This window comes from Muntiacus reevesi, chromosome 8 (assembly GCF_963930625.1).
Source record: "Muntiacus reevesi chromosome 8, mMunRee1.1, whole genome shotgun sequence".
NCBI classification, from domain to species: domain Eukaryota; kingdom Metazoa; phylum Chordata; class Mammalia; order Artiodactyla; family Cervidae; genus Muntiacus; species Muntiacus reevesi.
In genome coordinates this window covers 16,366,647-16,389,031 of record NC_089256.1, presented here as the reverse complement: position 1 = coordinate 16,389,031, position 22,385 = coordinate 16,366,647, and the positions used below count along the sequence as shown (strand labels likewise).

Here is a 22,385-nt window from a genome sequence, read left to right as displayed (position 1 = left end):
GAGCATCATCTCTGTCTAGAGATTGTTAGGCAGAATTTCAAGTGCCCGTCTCAGGCTTACAGGATCAGAATCCGCTTTTTAATAAGATGCCCAGGTCATTCTTGTTCATATTTAGAATTTGAGATAGCAATAGATCTAGTAATTGATCAATCTAGCACCAATCAGCGCCCAAAACAGAGATTCAGCCCTTTGTACCCGCCTCTCACCCGATCCACTCTGTAGCAACCGAATCCCCGGAGACATCGGAACGGGTGCTGCCGAGGGCAGCTTGGTGATTGGCTAGTCAGACCACGTGACCTGCGCTGGCCCTCCCGTGCTAGTGGATTGGCTCTCGCGGACGCTGACGGACAGGGCCGGGGCGGGCCAAAGCCAGGTCGAAGGGGCGCGCGCGGTGGCGCGGAGGGGCGAGAACGCGAATGCGCGTGCGCGAGCGGCGGGGCTCTTTCCCCGAGCCGTCGGAGGGAGCGGGAGCGCTTCTCCCGAGGTAAGAGCTGCCGCGGGGCGGGCTCCCTGCCCCTCCGCGGCCGATTGCGGGCGAGCGGGGCGGGGGGAAGTCTGAGGTCCGCCTGCCCGGGGAGCCTCACTTGGGAGAGGATGCAGATCCAGGCTCAGTCATCTCCCTCGGTGCCTCGGTTTCCCTTTTCTGCCCGCTAATGCATCTCCCCATCCTCCTCACCGCGGTGCCGGGTTCACCCGAGGGGAGTTGCCCACCTGGTAGCCTCGCCTTCGCCTTTGTTTCTCTCCCGGAGGGATGCTGGTACCGGCCCCCTCCCCAGGTAAAGGATGCAGGGTGGTGGGGCGGGGACGTCTCCGGCGCAAGACCTGGCCTAGAGCCGGGGAGAAGATGGCTTTAATGCAGTGGGACCTGTCACATGTGAGAATGAAGAAAAAAAAAATGTAGTGTCACTTTGGCCAAGCCACGGGACTCGAACTAATCCGGCGGCGGCGGCGGCGGCCACCAAAGCCGTATTCCTGGCGCAGCCGTGCGGGCGGGGGTGGGGGCAGGACCCGCGGGCCAGCCCAGGTGCGCCGGTGGAAGGCTTCTCCCGACCTGCCTGGAGCTCTCACCCCAGAGTTGCACCGAAACGCTTTCAGCCTGCAGAAGGGATCGAGAGATTCGTAAAGAGAAGGGGAAAAAAAAAATATTTTAAAAGCCGCTGGGCACTGGCGGAGAAGGTCTAAGTGAGAGGCTACAATGAGAAATTACAGCGAAACTGGTGGCTGGTAGTTGTGAGGGGGAAGATCCCTGCAGTGAACTGCAGAGCAGACCATCACACGGAGATTCTCCTTCAAGAAAACCTAATTTTTTTTTTTTTCCGGGGGGGGGTGGTGGTGGTTATCTCTGTAAACTGAGGTTTTTCTGGGCTGCCGAATCAAGTAATGACTTATTTTTAGCATGTTAATGGGTGCTAGGGAGAAAGGAAGGCACGTTACCCCCGTTTAGATCTCCTTAATTCTTTCAAAAGTGCGTGTTTAAAGAAGGCCTTTGGATGCCAAAAGCTGCGTGTGTGTGTGTCTGTGTGTGTGTGTGTGTGTGTGTGAGAGAGAGAGAGAGTGGTTTGGGGGGTGGGGGAGATGTCTCCTTGAAGTCATACTTTACAAAAGGCATCCTCTGCCTCTTTCTTTCTCAATTTCCCTAGACCTGAAATAGCAAGAGCATACTGTCCAGCTCATAACAAAGTATAAAAAGTCCCTTCAGTTTTCCACTAGTTAATTTATTAGATATACCTGTTAGTTTGCTTGGTACGGAATGGTTTAAACTATCATTAGGAAGATTTTTACTGTATTTTGGAATTCCACTATAATTCATTTACAACTTATTCTGGTAGGAAATGGACAAGGATCTGTCTACCTGATTCCTCAGAGACATCCTGACAGGGGTTCCAAGGCTTTTTATTACTCTTACCTTCCCCATACAAAGTTTTGTTTCTTTAGGAAACGATGTGATTTTTTTTTCAAACACCTCAGACACACTGCATGCCAGTGAAATGCCCAAACGTGTTAAGAAATCGATTTACTTGGCAAGTTCAAACTAAAGAAGGAACACTTAAATTTGTTAGGGGGAATCAGAATTAACATCAACTTTTGGTGGTTTTCTGGGGTGAGCAAAAGTAAAAGAAAAGGTGTTGCAAAGCTTGTTGGGAATGTAACAAATGACCTCATAAAGTAAAATATAGATTGTCACCTGACAGATTGGTACATAAAGCAAATTAGAGTAATTTTAGAACTTGTCAGTGATTTGTTTCTAGCTGGTATCCATGGGGAGAGGAAGGAATTCTGAGGCTGGGGTGGGGAGTACAGTTTGAAAAGATATATGCTTTTGTGTTTAGAGAGAAAATGTCGCTTTTGTTATATAAACTACACAAAGGACATGCAGTGTTTATGTTTAGTCTGTGAACGGGAGACAAGGGTTTTGGAAAGGTTGAAAAACACTTATTAGGTTAAACAAGGGAAAGCAGAAAGATTGGCAGGCTTAGTTCATCTTAAGGGAAGCAGTGACCTACAGGACAAAGTTTATTCTCTAATTCAGTAAAAGCCCACTAATGTTGCTTCCAAAGCAACACAAAATCATTTCCTTTCTGTCGTTTCTGTCCCCTGGGTCAGGGAGGGAAGAATGAATGAGAGATTAGACTCTGACCTGCATGCCTAAGCAGTATTGTCCTTTGAGCAGGATCTGTGTCACACTGTGTAAATCTAAGAGCCGTCAGGTTGATAGAGGTCTGAGCACCTCCCCTGGACTCTTGCTGTAAGGTAGAGTGGGATAACATTGCCACAGGTGGCAGCAAGGTGAGATCATCTGATACGGAAGCCCTAGGGTGAGGAGAGCTAGGAAGTGTTTAATTCAGTGAAGCTCTGCCTTTGGAGCTTTGAGAAGGCAGAGCTGCCTCTCTACTGGCTTGACTGGTTGGGTTTTATACGGTTTCCCAAGGACCTGCCCTTCACGATGGGAGCTCCTGTGGATTTCAGTGTCTCAGGTTGTAAGCATCAGTTATGCTTGTAATGTGCTCTAGAAAAGGAAGGCTCACAGAAACACAAATCTAGGCTGCCGTTCTTTCAGGCATGTCAAACGCAGGCTTCCAGAAAACAAGTTATGCCCTCCCTACCAGTAGATGGCACTGCTGTCTCTGGGAATTCCGGGAGGAGATGAAACACGAGCTGGCAAACCAGTGATGTGCAGCCTCTGGTCTAGAAGATTTTGAAAGACTGTGTCAATTCCCAAAGAAAATCCTTAAAAAAAGGAAAAAAAAAAGTTATGAAAGCCAGAAATATTGATACAAAGTAGGAATGATGGTTGTGGGAGTTAAGAATGGGTGCCATTACTTTGCTGGCTGTGTTTGGGAGATGGAGAGGGTAGGCTGACAATCATTGGAGCACAGGTTTGAAAGCCCTTGAATACCTATTGTTGGCTAATTGAAAATGAGGTTGAATTCATGATTCAAATTTTCCAACAACTTCCTAGTGTCTACCTCTTTGCTTATAAAACTCGTCTGTACACATGGACGGGACTATGGAAATACACATGTAACTTTTAAACCTAATTAATAACCAATAATTATGTGTCTGAAGATAGTGGTGAGAGTATTAGTAAAAATAATACTCATGCTTACTATATTTTAGGGTTGTCCACAATAATAGGTGAAAGTTATTCTGAATCAGTTTCTTGTAAAACTTAAAAATTCCTAACAAGTATTCTACAATTTTAAGATTTTATTAGCGATTCATATCCTGAACTTTGGTTTTATTAGCCAGGGTTTGTTCATTTATTCCCCTCTTTTGAACTACCTTTTCGTTCATTTTTAAAAAAATAATTGACTTTTTGATATTTGAAGGAGGTGATACTGTTGCTAGTGAGGTTACTGTGCATATGAGCTTTGACCCTTCTGGAGGCATAGCACTCTGCTCCTGGGAGTCATCACCCGAATCACCTGCTTCCTCATGCTGTCCTAATGCTATGGCTCAGCTTTTTGGAGTTTATTTCCACCTCTCTTCAAATGAACTCATGAGCTGATTTTTATTACCAATGCCAAATCCTAAAATCTTGCTGACGCTGGACAGCAGTAGTCACAACAGTTTGCTAACATTACCTCATTATGTGACCTCAAATACATTTCTTTGCCTTTCTGAACCTCAGTTTTCTCACCTGGGTCACTGGAATTGGGTGAGATGTGATCCTTGTCTCTTGAAAAAAAAAATCCTTTCTAAGTCAAAATTCTATGGCCAGCTGATTCTCATAAAGTGTCAATATTTCTGAATCCCCTGAATAATTCTTATCTAAAAGGTATTTTCATGCAGTGAACCTAGAGCAAAAAGAAATCCCACTAATACTTCTCAGAGAATCCTAATAATTCAGAGTTGTAAGAAACCTTAGGGATGGTTTAGCTTGACCTTCTCATTTTATAGACAAAAAGTTTCACCTCAGAGCTGAGTGATTTGCCCAAGCTAACAGAACTAGAGAATGGTAGAAAACTGGGACCCAACCTCATGTCAGTCCTGCCTTTTCCAGTGCTGAATTTCTTCACCTGCCATCAGTACGCAGAAGATGCTGTGTCTACAGGGCTGGAGCCAAGAAAATTCTGAGTAATTCCTTAAAGTAGGGTTTTTAAACCACAGCATGAATAGTATTGTGTTGGGCAGAAATTCAAGGTCTGACTTCTTTTTTGCACCTCATTCTTTTTTCTTCACTGACTGTTCTTGAGTAGTATTCTTTACTATACATCCTTGTGTTTTTTTAAACTTTCCTGCAGAAGAAAAAAAGCTTTCTTCACCTTAGAAGAGTCATTCCCCAACCAGATGTTTTTAAATTGGGTCCATTGCAAAAACAAGAATTTTTATTTTCCATACATACACACTGAGTCATTGCTTGAAAAACTTCATCTGCCCTGTGACCCGCTTCCCTTTGGACATGTGAGATATAACTTTGGTGGTGATCACTGTTTCGAAGAACATTTGCTTGAAAAACTTGGTCTGCCCTGTGACCCACTTCCCTTACATTCAGTATGATGGTGGTCCATGCTGTTGAATGCTTCCTTCTGGTACCTTTTTAGATTTGGGCCAGAGCAGCCATTTACTCTCACTTTAGCAGAAAAATAAGAATTACCTTTTCTTCTTCAGCAGTTTATCAGTTGAATTTTTGTAATAACAGAAGAAAAAGTCCAATTTCTGTACTCTGATTCCAGCACACTGAGTTAGTATGAGATTTGAGGGACATTGTTGACTTCTGAGTTTGTTTCCTTGTCTGGAAAATAAGAAGGGAAAGCAGTGACCGCTTAAATTCTTTCTAGTTCTGAAATCTTGTGACTCTTTGAAATTTTACCTGGTATCCTGAAAATGGGGATTTTATGTATAATCAAAGTTGGTGCCAGTTCTTTGTGTCTGCAGATCACTTTGTGGTATACAAAAATATTCTCTAATTTTTAAAATCTCTTTTGTACTTCAAGTGTGGTCAAAGAACAACATCTGGGAGTTTGCAACTCAGCATTTTGTCAAGATACCCAGGAGCTATGCTTGCTGTTTTGTCTCATTTTTGAGTTTCACATTGACACATAGGTCAATGAGGGAAGCAGAGTATTTCACAGATGAGGAAACCAGATCTCAGAGTCATTAAGAAACTAAGTCAGATTTACTGTTAGTGTCTCACTCAGAACTCCATACTCTAAACCTCATATCTTCTTTGTTGGGCTGGAGTCAGGCTTATGTGATACTGATTAATAGCTACCCAGCAACCCATGGATTTAGGTGTGGCTGTGTAACTAAGTGGAAGTGGAAAAGTATTGTGGTCCATTTCTAGGGAAAAAAGAAACAAAAAGAGAGCACCCATGCAAGTTCCTCCATGCTGTTTTATACTCCTTGTAGGCTGGAATGTAGAGGGTCCCTATGAGATCTTGGGATGCTGTGTTAAAGGATGGCAGGACTTTTGTCAGCCTGGCTGCCTGGATTGCTGTTAAGGGAGACTGTTCAATTGCCCAGTATGTATATAGGAACAAGAAATAAGCTTTTATTGAGCTTAAACCATTATATATGTTTGGGTTTATGTGTTAAGTACTGATAGTTAGCCTATGCTAGCAAATTCATTTGAGGAGCAGTGGCTTGGAACTTGAAGTTATGGATCTTCTGGCCTAATGTATTCATTCATTCATCTTTCATCTTTGGTAGTTGGTGATCGATTGGTTGTGATCCACCATGCAGAAGTGAGTGATGAAAGGCAACAGAGCTGATGGGTCATGAGGATGTAAGTGCATTTGAAGGCTCTCACACCCTCTACTCCAGGGTAAGTCAAACGCATTCTTTGCTATTGTTGTTCTGGTTTTATTCTTGTCTTAACTGAGTAAGATATGATCCCCTCTTGGCATCAGGGCAGTGGAGTGCCCTGTCTGTGAAAGTTTCCCAAAGCCTTTAGTGCTTCAGGTCATAAACACTATTAAGATCAGCACTTACAAAACTAAAACCATGGTCAAGGTGATGGGATAGAATCTGCATGGGAATATCTCAACATAAGAAGTTTTTAGTGAGTTTGTATGGGGCTTGATTTACATAGGGGGTGAGGGTGTTGCTGGCCTTCCTGAGAAGGGAACTAGGCCTGAGTGATGTTTTCCTGTAGCTATATCATATTGTTATCTCTGCTGACACAAATTCCCCTCTCTCAGCACCCTACTCTTCCATGGATCACTTTGCTTAACTTTTCCTGCATTAATCACTTTTTTTTTCGGGAGATGGGAAAGTGCTTACCAGAGAGTTGATGATTTCCAATTTGGTAGATAATAGCGGTAGCAAAGCACATGGTTCTGCCTATGCCATTTTATTTTATCCATTGTCACTGGAAGTCACATGCCCATTCCCTCCTCATCTGTTTGCAGTCCTTAGTGCAATGGATGTAGGCAATGGGAGCATTATAACTAAAGCTGCTTTGGATTTTCATCTGTCGTGAAGATTTTGAGACCAAAAGGAGATTTGGTGTGCCCTTCTCAGAGGCAGTGGAGGGCTGAGAGGGAGGAGTGAAAAGGACATCCCATCCTTTCTGAGGTCTCTGGCTTTTAGAGCTTAAACTAAAACCAGACTCACTAAAGAGAAAATAATAATTAATACAAATCTAAGCAAAGCTAAGAATGGTTAGGGAAAAGGGGGACAGGAGGTTATATTTAGGAAAAAAAGTACTCAGCTGAGAAACTGGATGGAGGATTGTTTTTAAGCGTCTTAGTTCAATACTGTGGAGTCCTTGCTGATAATGTCCCATTACCCACGTTCAGACAGAGGGCACCCAGTAAGGCTAATGTCCTTCTGTGCCTCACGTGGCTCAATAATGAGTACAATTTACTGAACAAAATAGACAATTAGGAGCTGTAGATCTCTGGAGATTCCCGTAAGCATGCATTATTACAGCTCTGGAGTGATGCATGTGCTTAGAGATAAGCAAAGCAGAAGACAGGGAGCAATAGGGCACATCAACAACTGAAGAATCCAGGTGAGCATCCAGACAGAGACCCCAGCTCAGCGCCTGGGGGTCACTAAGGAAAGGGCCTGGGCTCTGCTAAACTTTGTCATTAGAGGAAAGGAGCCAGACTTTGCCAGCTTTCCTCATTTTCCTCTGTGGCGCCAAAAAGCTTAGCATGACAGAAATAGCACTCAACTGGTATGTTTCCATGTAAACGCTGTATGAGGATCAAATTACAGAGGGAGCCATTCTTTATTGAATAGGAGCCAAAGAAACTAGTGCTGGAGATGCCAGAGGATCAGGGGTTCTCATCCTCAGCACCATGGGCATGCTGAGCCTGGTGAATCTTTGTTGCGGGCTATCCTGTGCATTGAGGCATGTTCAGCAACATCCTTGGCCTCTACCCTCTGGATGCCTGTAGTTCCCCCGACCCCCACCACAGTCATTACAATCAAAAGTGTCTCCAGACATTGCCAAGTGTACCCTGGGGAAAAAACTGCCCCTGGTTGAGAGCCACTGCGGGAGGTGATTTAATTTTGCTCTTGAGTTTCTCTGGGATGGCATTTCAGTAACTTAGCCTCATTATGCTAGTTTCCCTACCTGTAAAATAGACACAGCATTTGTAAGTCAGTAGCCTAAAGAAGGGATGTCTGAAGCACTGTGTGATTACTTGAGAGCTCTATGAATGCTAATAAGTACCTGTCTCCTCAAATATCCAGGACCCAGAGATCACTCTTAATCCTTATGAAGGCAGTAGCTGAGGAGGAGGGGAGTTTGAAGGGTCAGTGGTGTGGGAAATGATGCATAGTGCCAGACTGATTTCACTTGAAGCTTTCATATTCAGTTCATTTCAACAATATACTCTTGATAAAGGCTTTTTTTTTTTTTTTAAGGGAAAAATGGGAGAGTGGAGGAGAGAGAAATAAGCTTTTAGGAGAGCAGTCCAGGAAATTGCTTTTAACTAGGGATGGGAGATTGCGGTAATCTCTTAGAGTGACTCGTATAATTAGTGCTAAGTTGCTTCAGTCATGTCTGATTCTTTGACCCTGTGCACTGTAGCCCACCAGGCTCCTCTATCCATGGGGATTCTCCAGGCAAGAATATTGGAGTGGGTTGCCATGCCCTCCTTCAGGGGATTTTCCTGACCCAGGGATTGAACTTGAGTCTCTTTTAAGTCTTCTGCATTGGCAGGTGGGGGTCTTTGTCACTAGCGCCACCTAGTGAGGGGAAGTCAGTAGGACATAAAGTCACCGAAGGACATAAAGAAGTAACCCTCCCAAAGAAAAGTATCCTCCCAAAGAAAATACTACGGATCCTAGAGCAGATTTTGTGAGTAATACAACAAATACCAGAGAGTATTTGAGGAAATCTGTTTTTATTCTATAGCTTTTCCATCTATTTCTTCTCTCCTTTGAAAGTATAGAAAAGGGGTTGTCTTCAACCTATGCCCTTTGAATGATACATAAAATGTTTTAGGATCACGGTTGTTCTGCTCATCTTCTAGAACTGTATTGGAATGGTGAAAAGGGCTATCACCCTGGCTTGGGCCTGAAGTAGTCATGTTATTTCATTAGAAAATCTCAGTTTAGGAAGAGCAAGTGCAGGGATTAGATGTAAACTGTCCTGGCAGGTTTGAGTTCAGCCTTGCTGAGGTGTTGGTCTCTGTACTTACTAGATACACTCAGCAAACTTACACCAAGACCATATTGGCATAGGCACGGTGTGGACAGAGCGTGGCCATCATCAGGGAGTTCTGTTGGACAGCACTGCTTTAGACTATAAAGACTCTGTTTATCAGAAATCCATACTTGTAGTGAGAGTGTGCATACTTGTTATAACAAGACCTCACCTCATTTAAAACAGAATTGTGTTTTGGACTTCTCCATCCTGGGTCACTTTCCAGTCTGTGAGAGGATCTTGCTGAACTTTTTGGCTTGCTGTAGCACCTGTCACAGAAAGTGCCATGAGCCTGTCTCTCTGACATAACTGAGTGCACTGCCGCAAAAATATTTGTGCTTTAATCCCAGGCTGCTGAGCTGTCTCTTTCCATTTGGTGTCTCCACACCCTGACCCTCGGTGGTGAAGCTTGTTTGTGCAGGATGTCTCTTTTGATACTGCCTAGAGCTTCACACAGGGTCTGGGACAGGTGGTGAGAGAGTTTTCACCTTCCTTCCTTCCAGGCCCCAGCGTGGCTCAGAAAAGTGTTTCATAAGAAGGCATTAGTTCACAAGCTTAAGGTCTGAGGCGTTATCCCCTAAAGAATTAGTTTGTAAAGCAGTATAGGACATATTTAGTAGTTAAGCCCTTTAGCAACATGGAAGAATTTTCAGGTGATATTATCTAGTACCAATATTAGTAGCTCTGAAACTATCATAATTAGAACAAATGAAAAGATGTAGAAATAAAGACGTATTTTAAAAGATGTAATTTAAATCTGACTGAGCCCAAGACTGTTTTGCATGGTAGAAGGAATGAGAGCAGAGGGTTTGCGTGCCGTGAGTAGTGTTGCAGGAGGCAAGGCATGGAGATGGCTGGGCTGAGATGATTCTTGGATGGCCTTCGCTGACGCGTCTCTCCTGACTCTGTGGTGCTGATCCTCGTATTACCCTCCCCTCTTCACTTTGTGTTTCTGTTCTGCTTTGGTCTGCTTGGGGTGTTGGAGGGGTCTTAGTGTTTCTCACAGGAGGTGCTCTTAGCATTTTGATAGAATCATCCTTGTGTGAAACTTTGCTGTCCATTATAAGACATAGAGCATCCCTAGTCATTGAATGCTTGTATTACCCTAACCAAGTCATCAAGTCAACCAGCAAAGCCCCCTGTATTTCTAAATATGGCCTCTGATTGAGAATCACTGGCTGCTAGAGCGCTGGGGGGTTTTGGAAAGGGGGAGTAATTAGAGTTGCAGAAGGTGCAGGTGCTCGAAGGGGCTGGCTCATTAATTTCTGATATGACCTGACCTAGTCCCAGTGCTGGAACTGCTTTGGGAGCCAATATTATTCTATAGAGACCAGAAGAATCAGTGGAAAACTTGGTCCCTAAACCTCGAAATCAACCCAGAAGTCACAGGAGGGACGTCTGTCAGTGCCACAGAGAGTGGAGAGAATACTGAGTCTCCCAGAGCATGCTGGTTTTTATTCTTTACTAGGAGAACAAATGCAGCAAGGGAGATTTAAAGACAATCCAAGAGAAAGGGGTTTTACCAGCCATTTATTTTCTTTCTCTGTAATTACAAAAACTGGCAAAGTAGCCCTAAATTTGTGAGGTTATGTGTAGACTCTCAGATGGGAAATCTGAGGTTGTTTTATAGTTAGTAAAGAAAAAAAAGAAAAAAAAAAAACAACACTTTCAGACATCTTGCTGTGGGCCATCTATAAATGTCTCTGATTACAAGAACAGAAGCTCTTTGAAGTTACCTTAAGAAATGGAAGGCTTAAGTAAGGATACATGGGAAAATAAAATAAATGTCAGACGTGTGGCAAGTTGTGGGTAATCCCAGAGGTCTTTCAGGATGAGAAAGAGCCATCTTGTGGCCAGACCTCACGGCGACAGGAACTAACTCAGGACCAGGAAGATTATTGCCTGATCTGTTGGAACTCCAGGATGTGTCTGCACCAACAGTGCTTGATCAGTCTCCATTCTACTTCTCCACCATTTACATGGCTCAGGATTCCTGTTTTGGCTTCTCTACTCATGTCTTCCTGTCCCCACAACCTAACTGATGGTCTGTGTATGGACCAAGAAGGAAAAGAATATGATAATTCTGTAGTAACTATCAGCCCTTTGGTTATAGAGTTCCTTCTCCCAGGCAGGCTTAGAGGTACTGATGCCCTTTCTTGGTCCACACAGCGGTGGCCTGGGTCTTCTTGCCTCAATAAAGACTGTGGTTTCTCTGGAAGGGAGCAGTGGTAGGGTCAAAAGAATGTGAGACCTCTCTTGTGTAAGGCCACTGAATTCTCAACTCTTAGAATCAACATAAACAGTGTTTGTAGGTTATGTGTATAATAAAGAATTGAAAGATTACTTTCAATCTGATTACTTATAATAAAGAATTGAAAGCTTACTTTCAATCTACTGAAGCCTCTGCATTTAGTAGCAATTATGAAAAAGCCTGAATTCGTTTTTTTTGGAGACTGGCTGCATCCCAGAGCAGAATGGTAGGGAAATTGGTGGGCTAGATGATTGGGAAATCAGCAATTGTATTTTCCATACGGATATTTTATTTTTTTGCATCTGTCAAATGTGATTCTCTCAACCACCCAATGCATCTTGTAGGAATAATGGCTAGGTAGCTGTCTAAATGTTGAAAGACATTTTGACATCTCTGACAAGTGTTATTCAACAGCTGGGTTTGTAAAATTCCAGTTCTGACAAAGTAAAATAATTTGGCTTATTACTCCAGAAATAAATTCCATATAGATGGTGTCATTTTGGGAATTACTACCTTAAAGACAGACTTTAAAATGTTTTGTGTTTAGTGTGTTCTGTTTATTTACCCCCAATCTTGGAGAGCTAGTTTCATTTGAGCTAATGCTTGAATATGACTTTACAAGGGAGTGCATCCTCATATTTGCAGAAGACTCTGTCCTTATTTATGATTCTGTGATAGGGTAAAATGATGGTCCTGGCTTCATGGGCCCTCACAGCTGTGAAGAGCATACTCTGTGACATCACACACAGCCCAGTGGCCCACTGAATTCATTTAAGGCTCTTACTCTTCTTAAGTAGCTGGAGCATGGGAGTGACACATAGAGAGTTAGTATTTCCTTAGCTGCAGCTTCTGTTGAAAGCAACAGAAGAGAAGTTCAGTGGGGCTTCTGCAACTGCTAGTTGAGGAAAGAATGTAGGCTGTTACTGAAAGATGATTGGGATCAGCTTTCTCACTCAGCTGCTCGAAGGAGCAGAGATGAAATTTTTGCTTCAGTTTCTCTTCTTACTCTGGGAAGATCCCTATCCCCTGTATGGAATTTTTTTAACAAGAAGGGAAAAATAGAGAATTGTATCCAATACATTTTAAAATACATGATTGTATTTCTTCTGAAGAGGAAGATTTGTGTATCGTAACCATATATCATCAGATTAAAATCTTCAATTTTAATTTTAAAGAAATTCTAATTTTACAGTACAAACCAAAGATAAAGTCAAATTTTTGCATATATAATTTACTTTTTATAAAAATAAAACAAAATTATGTTCTCATAGAATCAGGAACTAATTTGCAGCCCTTACATGAAGATTCTGTAGCAATGGTAAAGACATCTGCTCTCTCCAAGGTGTAAAGAGATGAAAGATGATGCCTGAAAGATGCCTGAGAGCCCCAGGTCCTGAATCCTGGGATTTTGTCCTACTCTAGGCCACTCCCTAGATAAGTGTTGGAGGATAAGTGTGGTAAATGGACACAGATGCTTGAGGGGAGGGCTGAAACCTCCAGCTTTGGTGAAGTGTCCTGTGCTTCCCATGAGCCACAGGAAGGAATAGATCCTACTCAGGCCTTTCCCTCCTGAGCCCATTGTTGAATCCTGGCCTTAGCCTTTCTAGGAAACAAAACTATGGCTGAAATAATATCCTCAAACATGATTTCTTATTGGCATGTCCCTTTTAAAAGAAGCTTCCTGAACAAGGATGAAGGCAGACAGATGCATGCTTCCCTTAGCTGTCAAAAGCTGTCTCCTTTCTATTGGAAAGTGAAAGTGAAAGTTGCTCTGTCTTGTCCGACTCTTTGCAACCTCATGGACTATACAGTCCATGGAATTCTCCAGGCCAGAATACAGGAGTGGGTAGCCTTTCCCTTCTGCACGGGATGTTCCCAACCCAGGAATTGAACCCAGGTCTCCCACATTACAGGCAGATTCTTTACCAGCTGAGCCAGAACGCTTATTAGATCACTTCTGAAATTTTAAATTATTGACATTAGTAAAATATTTGCCAGACATTAAGCAATAGGACATTAATAGAGACCCCCAATTAGTGTCTTTTGAGAGCCCAAAATCCCATGTTAATATGGTACTAGACTTCAGCTTCTTGTTCCTTCTGGTGTTTCTCTAAATGCACTTCCATCTTTTCCCTCCTCCCACTAACTGTGTTATCTAGTTTAGATCCTTTGGTCTGTTTACCCCCTTTCTTACATCTTTCTTGATTTCCAAAGTCCTGTGATTCCCAGCAGCCTGAAGGACAATGTGCTTCTTAACTAGGCATAAAGACAGTCTGCAGTATGACTCCAACTTACTGTCTGACTTTCAACTCTTTCTCTTCGCAAACTGCTCCTTACTCAGACTGGTCCTTGGTCCAGTTGTCTATTCTGTGCATAGAATGCCCTTTCTTTCCAGTGACCATATCTGTTTGGTAGCATTGAAAACCTTTGTCCCATTAGCTAGATGTGCTTTTCCATCTTGTCTCTATCAGATTTTAGAAAGGTGACTTTGGGAAAAATATTTAATTTCTCTCAACCTCAATTTTCTTATTTGTAAGAAGGGACTCAAAATAGCCCCCTTAGAGGATGCTTGTGAACGTAGTACCATGTCCTCGCTTCTGACTGCCCAGCACAGAGCTGTGTGTGAAGGCTTATCATGTGCACTTGCTGACAAAGTTACTGATCAGGTTTGCCCAGCTGATCTGGATCACATTTCTTGATTAGCCATCCTCTTCCTACAACTGCCACACCGTCTGTAACCACATGTTTCTTCTCCAGTACTCCTAACTTGATCAGTAAACACCCGAAAATATATGCTCCTAGGGCATGACAGAAAGGGGACCCTCCCACACTATTGGTGGGAATGTAAGTAGGTGCAGACACTGTGTAAAACAGTATTGGAACTTCTTTACACTACAAATACAGTAACTATATGACCCAGCAATCTCACTCCCGGGCATATATCCAGAAAAGACAAAAACTCTAATTGGGCTTCTCTGGTGACTCAGTGGTAAAGAATGTGCCTGCAGTGCAGGAGACATGAGAGACACAGGTTTGATCCCTGGGTCGGGAAGATCCCCTTGGAGAAGGAAATGGCAACCCACTCCAGTCTTCTTGCTGGAGAACTCCATGGACAGAGGAGGCTGGTGGGCTCCAGTCCATGGGATTGTAAAGAGTTGGATATTACTGAGCAGTTAACACTTTTTCTTTCTTTCTTTCTAATTTGAAATGATACATGCACCCCAGTGTTCATAGCAGAACTGTTTACAGTAGCCAAGACATGGAAACAGCCTAAGTGTCCATCAACAGATGAATGGATAAAGACAGTGTAGTGTCTTTACCACACACACACACACAAATACAGTGGAATATTATTCAGCCATAAAGAGAATGAAGTAATACCACTGGCAGCCCTATGGGTGTATCTAGAGATTGTCATATTGAATGAAGTAAGTCAGAAAAGACACATATCATATGATATTGCATGTGGAGTCTAGAAAAAAGTACAAACGACCCAACTTACAAAACAGAAATAGAGTCACAAACATAGATAACAAACTTACAGTTATCAAAGAGAAAATGGGAAAGAGGGATAAATTAGGAATTTGGGATTAACAGATACACACTACTATATATAAAATAGATAAAGATGTTGCTGTGATTTATGTCAGAGTGTTCTGCCTATGTTTTCCTCTAGGAGTTTTATAGTGTCAAGTCTCATATTTAGGTCTTTAATCCATTTTGAGCATGTTTTTGTGTATGGAGTTAAACAATTATCTAATTTCATTTTTTTTTTTTTTTAACATGTGGCTGTCCAGTTTTTCCAGTACCATTTGCTGAAGACATTGTCTTTCTAACATTGTATAGTCTTACTTCATTTGTCTTAGATTAGTTGGCTGTAGGTACATGGGCCTATTTCTGGGCTTTCTATCCCATTCCTTTGATACATATTTCTATTTTTGTGCCAGTACCATACTGTTTTGATGAATGTAGCTTGGTAGTATAGTCTGAAGTCAGACAGCCTGATTTTTCCAGCTGCATTTTTCTTTTCATAAGATTGCTTTGGCTGTTTGGGGGTCTTTTGATCCATCCCCCAGAATAATGAAAAGAGAAACAAAAATAAACAAATGGGACCTACTTAAATTCAAAAGCTTTTGCATAGCAAAGGAAACAATAAACAGAATGAAAAGACAATTCACAGATTTGGAGAAAATATTTGCAAATGATATGATCAATAAAGGACTAGTCTCCAAAATTTATAAACAGCTATTATGTCACTTAATGGCATCAAAACAAACAACACACTCAAAAATGGACAGGAGACCTAAATAGATATTTCTCCAAAGAAGACATATGGATGGCCAACAGGTGCATGAGAAGATGTTCAACATCATTAATTATTAGAGAAATGCAAATCAAAACTACAATGAGATATCAACTCACACCTGCCAGAATGGTTATCATCACAAAATCCACAAACAGTAAACGCTGGAGAGGGTGTGAATAGAAGGGAACCCTGCTACACTGTTGGTGGGAATGTAAATTGGTACAGCCACTGTGGAGAACAACATGGAGGTTCCTTAAACTAAAAATAGAGCTACCATATGACCCTGCAATCCCACTCCTGGACAAAAGCATGGAGAAAAGCATGGTCTGAAAGGATACATGCACCCCAATGTTTATGGCAGCACTGTTTACAATTGCTAAAGCGTGGGACCAACCTAAATGACCATCAACATATGAATGGATAAAGAGAATGTGGTACATAAATACAATTGAATTTTACTTAGCCATTAAAAAGAATGAAATAATGCCATTTGCATCATCATGGATAGACCTACAAAGTGTCATACTGAGTGAAGTAAGTCAGACAGAGAAGGAGAAATATTGTATGACATCCCTTATATGTGGACACTAAAAAGAAAGGGTACAAATGAACTTACAAAACAGAAAGAGACTCACAGACTTATAAAACTTATGGTTGCCAGAGGAAAGGGATAGTTAGGGAATTTGGGATGGTCGTGTACACACTGCTATATTTAAAATGGTATAACCAACATGGACCTATTGCATAGCACATGGAACTCTGCTCAATGTTATGTGGCAGCTTAGATAGGAGGGAGGTTTGGGAGAGAATGGATACATTTTTATGCATGACTGAATCCCTTCACTTTTCCCCTGAAATGATCACAATATTGGCTACACCCCAATACAAAATAAAAAATTCAAAAGTAAAAAAAAAAAAAATAAACAGCAAGGACTTATAGTATAGCACAGGAGACTATGTACTGTATCTTGCCATAGCCTATAATAAAAAAGAATCTAAAAAATAATATGTGTGTATGTGTGTTAGTGTGGTCATTCACATCCGACTCTTTGTGACCCCATGAAGAGGCTCTTCTGTCAATGGGATTTCCCAGACAGGAATATTGGAGCAGGTTGCCCTTTCGTCCTCCAGGGGATCAAACTTGTGTCTCCTGCATTGCAGGTGGATTCTTTACCACTGCATCACTTCTGTATATATAGCTAAATCACTTTGCTGAACACCTTAAACATTGTGAATCAAGTCTACGTCAATAAAAATAAATAAATGAAAATGAAAAAAAAATGACTGAATAAACTTGTTACTTTGGGAAAAAGGGATACTGTTCTCCCTGCACCTGTTATGGTGAAAATTATCCTGGACCTTCATAATGTCCTAATTTATCTCCCACATTAGAAATTGAAGGCAGTTTTAGGGTCACTCCATACAACCTGAGCACTGGTTCATTATCTTCATAGTTGATTCCTTTTATGTATAGTGAGATTATCATGAAGATCAATGGTATGATTATAGCTGTCATGAGAAGTTATACCTCTTTGAAACAAAGTTTTCCCAGGCCCAACCAACAGGCTTTTTATTCCAAACATCACTTAATAAAATGCAACATGACATTAACAGGATTGCTTGTACAGACACTTGGAGTTCATTTAAGCACACTCTGCCCTATATTGATTCTCAATTATAGCATGTTTAGCATGAATAAACCTGCTGGTGTTCTCAAACAATTGTAATGCTGTCTTGGCAGTTCTGCCCTTCTGACTGTGGAGCTGAAAGCATATCAGTGTTTCTTTTGTTCACTCTTTTTAAATTATGGTTTTCTACCTCTTGCTCAAATGATTTAAGCCATACTTTAGGCTTATAAATTGTAGTTTTTAAAGCATATCTCTTTCTGGCCCTTCTCACTCTTTCCTTTATTTCTGCATTTTTCTTATTGTATCGTGGACAAAATAAGACTGAAAATTTTTTTTTCTACTCAAGGTAAGAAAAATTTAAATACTTGTATTGCTTTTCTGGAGAAGGCAATGGCAACCCACACCAGTACTCTTGTCTGGAAAATCCCGTGGATGGAAGAGCCTGGTTGGCTGCAGTCCATAGGGTAGCGAAGAGTCGGACACGACTGAGCGACTTCACTTTCACTTTTCACTTTCATGCATTGGTGAAGGAAATGGCAACCCACTCCAGTGTTCTTGCCTGGAGAATCCCAGCGATGGTGGAGCCTGGTGGGCTGCCGTCTATGGGGTCGCACAGAGTCGGACACGACTGAAGCGACTTAGCAGCAGCAGCAGCAGCAGCAGCAGTATTGCTTTTCTGGTTTGAGATTCCTTTTTTAGTTATTAGTATTGGCTGCAATTTCGTATATACTTGTGGGTCTCTCATTGCATTTATTTTGTCTCTTTTCTTGCTCGTTTTTCAAAAAAATTTTATTGGTGCATAGTTGCTTTACAGTGATGTATTACTTTCAGATGTACAACAAAGTGATTTAATCATTCTTTTCAAATTCTTCTCCAATATTGGTTATTATATAATATTGATTAGAGTTCCCTGTTCTATATAGTTGTTGTTGTTTCTTAGTTGCTTAGTCGTGTCAGTTCTTTGTGACTCCATGGACGCCAGGCTTCCCTGTGCTTCACCATCTCGAGGAGTTTGCTCAAACTCATGTCCATTGTGTTGATGATGCCATCCAACCATCTCACCCTCTGTCACCTCCTTCTCCTCCTCCCCTTAATCTTTCCCAGCATCACGATCTTTTCCAATGTGTCAGCTCTTCACATTAGGTAGCCACCTAATGGAGCTTCCACTTCAGCATCAGTCTTTCCAGTGAATATTCAGGATTGGTTTCCTTTAGGATTGACTGCTTTGATCACCTTGCTGTCCAAGGGATTCTCAAGAGTCTTCTCCAGTACTACAGTTTGAAAGCATCAATTCTTTACCTCTCTGCCTTCTTTATGGTCCAACTCTCACATGTATATGTGACTACTGGAAAAACCGTCGCTCTGACTATATAGACTTTTAGCTCTGTTTTTTTAATATGCTGTCTAGGTTTGTCATTGCTTTTCTTCCAAGGAGCAAGTGTCTTTTAATACTACATAGTAGCTCATTAATGCTATATAGTAGGTCCTTGTTAGTTATCTAGTTTACATATAGTAGTGTGTATATATTAATCCCAATCTCCTAATTTGTTATTTCCCCCATGTTTCCCCTTTGGTAACCACAAATTTAATTTGATTTTGAGATCTGTGAATATGTCTCTATTTTGTAAATAAGTTCATTTGTATCATTTTTCTTTTAGATATAACCAATGTCATATGACATTTGTCTTTCTCTGTCTGACTTACTTCACTTAGTATGATAATCTCCAGGTCCATCCATGTTGCTGCAAATAAATGGCATTATTTCATTATTTTGATAGCTGAATAATATTCTATTGTGTATGTATATATATGTGTGTGTGTGTGTATATATATATATATACATATATATGTATGTATATATATACACACACACCACACCTTCTTAATGAACACTTAGGTTGCTTCCCTGCTTGGCTATTGCTGCCATGAACATTGGGGTGGATGTATCCTTTTGAAGCATGTTTTCTCTGGATATATGCCCAGGAATGGGATTGCAGGGTCATATGGCAGTTTTATTTTTAATTTCTTAAGGAACCTCCATACTGTTCCCATAGTGGCTATTACCAATTTACATTCCCACCAACAGTGTAGGAGGGTTCCCTTTTCTCCACACCCTCTCCAGCATTTATTTTTGTGGATTTTGATGATAGCCATCTGACCAGTGTAAAGTAATACCTCATTGTAATTTTGACTTTCATTTCTTTAATAATTAGTTGGGGCTTCTCAGTTGGCTCAGTAGTAAAGAATCCACCTGCCAATGCAGGAGATGCAGGTTCAATCTCTGGTTTGGAAAGATCCCCTAGTGTAGGAAATGGCAACCTACTCCATCCAGTATTCTTGCCGGGAAATTCCACAGAGGAGGCTGGTGGGCTACAATCCATAGGGTTGCAAAGAGTCGGACAAGACTGAGCACACATGCAGGCAGTCAGTAATTAGTGATGTTAAGCATCTTCTCATGTGGTTTTTGGCCACCTGTCTGTTTTCTTTGCAGAAGTGTCTATTTAGATCTGCCCTTTTTTTTAAATTGGGTTGTTTGATTTTGAGCTGCATGAGCCATATGGGAGAAAATATTTGCTTGAGTTTATTGATGAGAGGTATAAGTAGAACTGCATGGATTTTTCTGCATTCTTTGGTGATATGAGCAGTGACTCACTGAACCCTTAACAATTGTCTAAATTTTGTGGGTCTTCTCTCTTTTTACCTTAGACTTTTGAGGGAAATTTATAAAAACCCATGAGAATATTTGTGGTATGAAAGGATCCATTACGGTATACAGTCAGTCCTTCATATCCATGGTTCTGCATCCACGATTCAGTAAACTGTAGATCGAAGATATTTGAGAAAAAAAGTTACACAAAGTTCCAAAGAAAGGAAAACTTGAATTTGCTGCACACTGGCAACTATTTACATAGTGTTTACATTGCATTTATAACAATTTAGATAGTATTTACATTATGTTAGGTAACATAAGTAATCTAGAGATTACTTTAACACTGATGTTTTATATAAGGGGCTGGAGCAACTACAACTTTCAGTATCTGCTGGAGAATTAGCTGGGTCCAATTCCCCAGCAGATACCTACAGACGATTGTATTTTTCTTTCCAGATCCTCTTTTTGAAGAAGATTTGTGATAGAATTGTTTGTTTGTTCGGGGTTTGGGGGGTTCATAATCAGAAAGGTTATCTAGTGTAACTTCTTTGAATGGAGAGAGATTTTAGGCATGCAGCAGGAGCCTCCCACCCTCTTCTCTCCATGAGCACTGATGGAGAGAGTGCCTGTGTGTGTGTGTTTAGGGTGACAGAAAGGGAGGGTGGTGGCAATAAACTGGGAGACTATTGCATGAAGTTGCTTGTTAATCCTCCTGAAGGGGGAAAACCGGTGTCTCGGCCACACGTTCTTCCTCACAGAGTTGCTCATGGTTGGAGGAAGCAAGAAATATACAGCCTATAATCAAGCTGGATTTTCTTTTAAGCTGTTGATTTTGAGTTTTTTTAAATTATGGGCACCGGGATGAGAACAGCAATGAGAAGATGAGGTGTACAGCAGCTGATACGTGGTCACTTTGTGCCTTGTGTTAGGTTGAGTCTCCTACTCTTTCTTCAGTTTTAAATAAACGTCTCAATTTCCTGCCTGTGAGCTAAAGAGAACTTTCTCCTACTGGAAGCTCTCCCCTGTTCCCTCAGAATTTAGGAAGAAGAGCAGTTGGGATTAGATCTTGCCTTGGGAGGATGATAGCCCCACTGTGGGTTTGTTCCTGAGGAAGGAAAAAGAACTTGCATCTTAAAGTATTTCCGGTCACATCCTGCTCGCGCCCTCAGAATCACAGCTCTCGGGTGTGCTCTCTGCCACAGCCTGTCTGCCTGGGTTTCCCTCTTTGCAGCGGGGCAGACCACTAAGTGTTGGGGCTACTCCCTTGTGTCCACCACCTTCCTTCCCAGGGTGGAGAAGATGGGAGAGGGGTAATCCTCAGGGGCGAGAGGCCCAACAAGAAGAGACCAAGAAGTACCAAGGGCAGCATCCTGATTCCCAGTTCCACTCCAGGCCTTCCTGCTCATCTAACTTTGCTTCTTTGGGCATTAAAATTTGAGGCCACATTTTGGAACTAGGAGACTTTGTTACTAATGGGATTTGTTTTCCTCGTTTACTTATTTGTCTCTGGAGTTAGACATTGAGGTCTCCTTAAGTGTGGACCCTGCCAGGAACTTCTTGTGCATTCTTTGCATGACCTACCCTACAGGAGGCACATGGGTAGGGTTTCAAAATAGGGAGATTTCATGGCCTTAATAGTTTGTAGCCTATCTTATTCATTCCCGTGTGTGTGTGTGTGTGTGTGTGTGTGTGTGTGTGTGTTAGTCGCTCAGCTGAGTCTGACACTTTGTGACCCCATGGACTATACGCCACCAGCCTCTTCTATCCAAAAAATTCTCTGAGCAAAAATACTGGAGTGGGTAGTCATTCCCTTCTCCAGGGGATCTTTATGACCCAGGAATTGAATCTGGGTTTTCTGCATTGCAGGCAGGTTTTTTACTGTCTGAGCCACCAGTGGAGCTTCATTACCATTTTAATGTATTTTTTCAATGTCCACTTGCTTGTTTCTCTCTGGAATAGCATTTATTTTTCCAGGTGGGTGAAAGTCTGAATGCCTCCAAAGCTATCTGCAGTAGGATTGATTTGGTCATATCAGACTTCATCTGTTGTTGAGCTGAATTTTACTTCTCTCTTGTAACCCTGTGTCAGGAACATGAGCCTCACTTTTTACTTTAGAGGCTTCCTTAACTACCAGAAGATGGGAAGGCTGGAGTTCTTTTCCATCAGGTCTCACTTAAATTGTGTGGTTACAGAGGAGTCAGTTCACTTCTGTGTGGTGTACTTTAATAATTAAGAGTCCATCCAGCTCCTCTCAGTCATATCACTTACTCTGTTATTTTTGTTTTCATTTAAGTTGTCCTATTCCTTTGTCCTAGTTGTTAAATGTAGTCTTTTTTCCTTAGCCAAATCCATTTCTTTGAAGGGCAGGGATAAGACCTATTTCTCATGCATCCTTGGCTATCCTTTTTCTCCCTATAGACCAAGCGTAAGACTCTATTCAAATT

At 41.7% G+C, this 22,385-nt stretch overlaps 1 protein-coding gene across 2 annotated transcripts in view; it reads left to right on the top strand.

The window, feature by feature from the left end:
- The first annotated feature begins 385 nt into the window (after nt 1–385).
- TMEM108 (transmembrane protein 108) overlaps nt 386–22,385 on the top strand; it is a 419,219-nt gene continuing 397,219 nt past the window's right edge. For both annotated transcript variants that reach the window (XM_065942900.1, XM_065942901.1), the window contains exons 1-2: nt 386–484; nt 6,154–6,268. The gene's annotated coding sequence lies outside the window, so the exon portion shown is untranslated. The remainder of the gene's footprint in view (nt 485–6,153; nt 6,269–22,385) is intronic.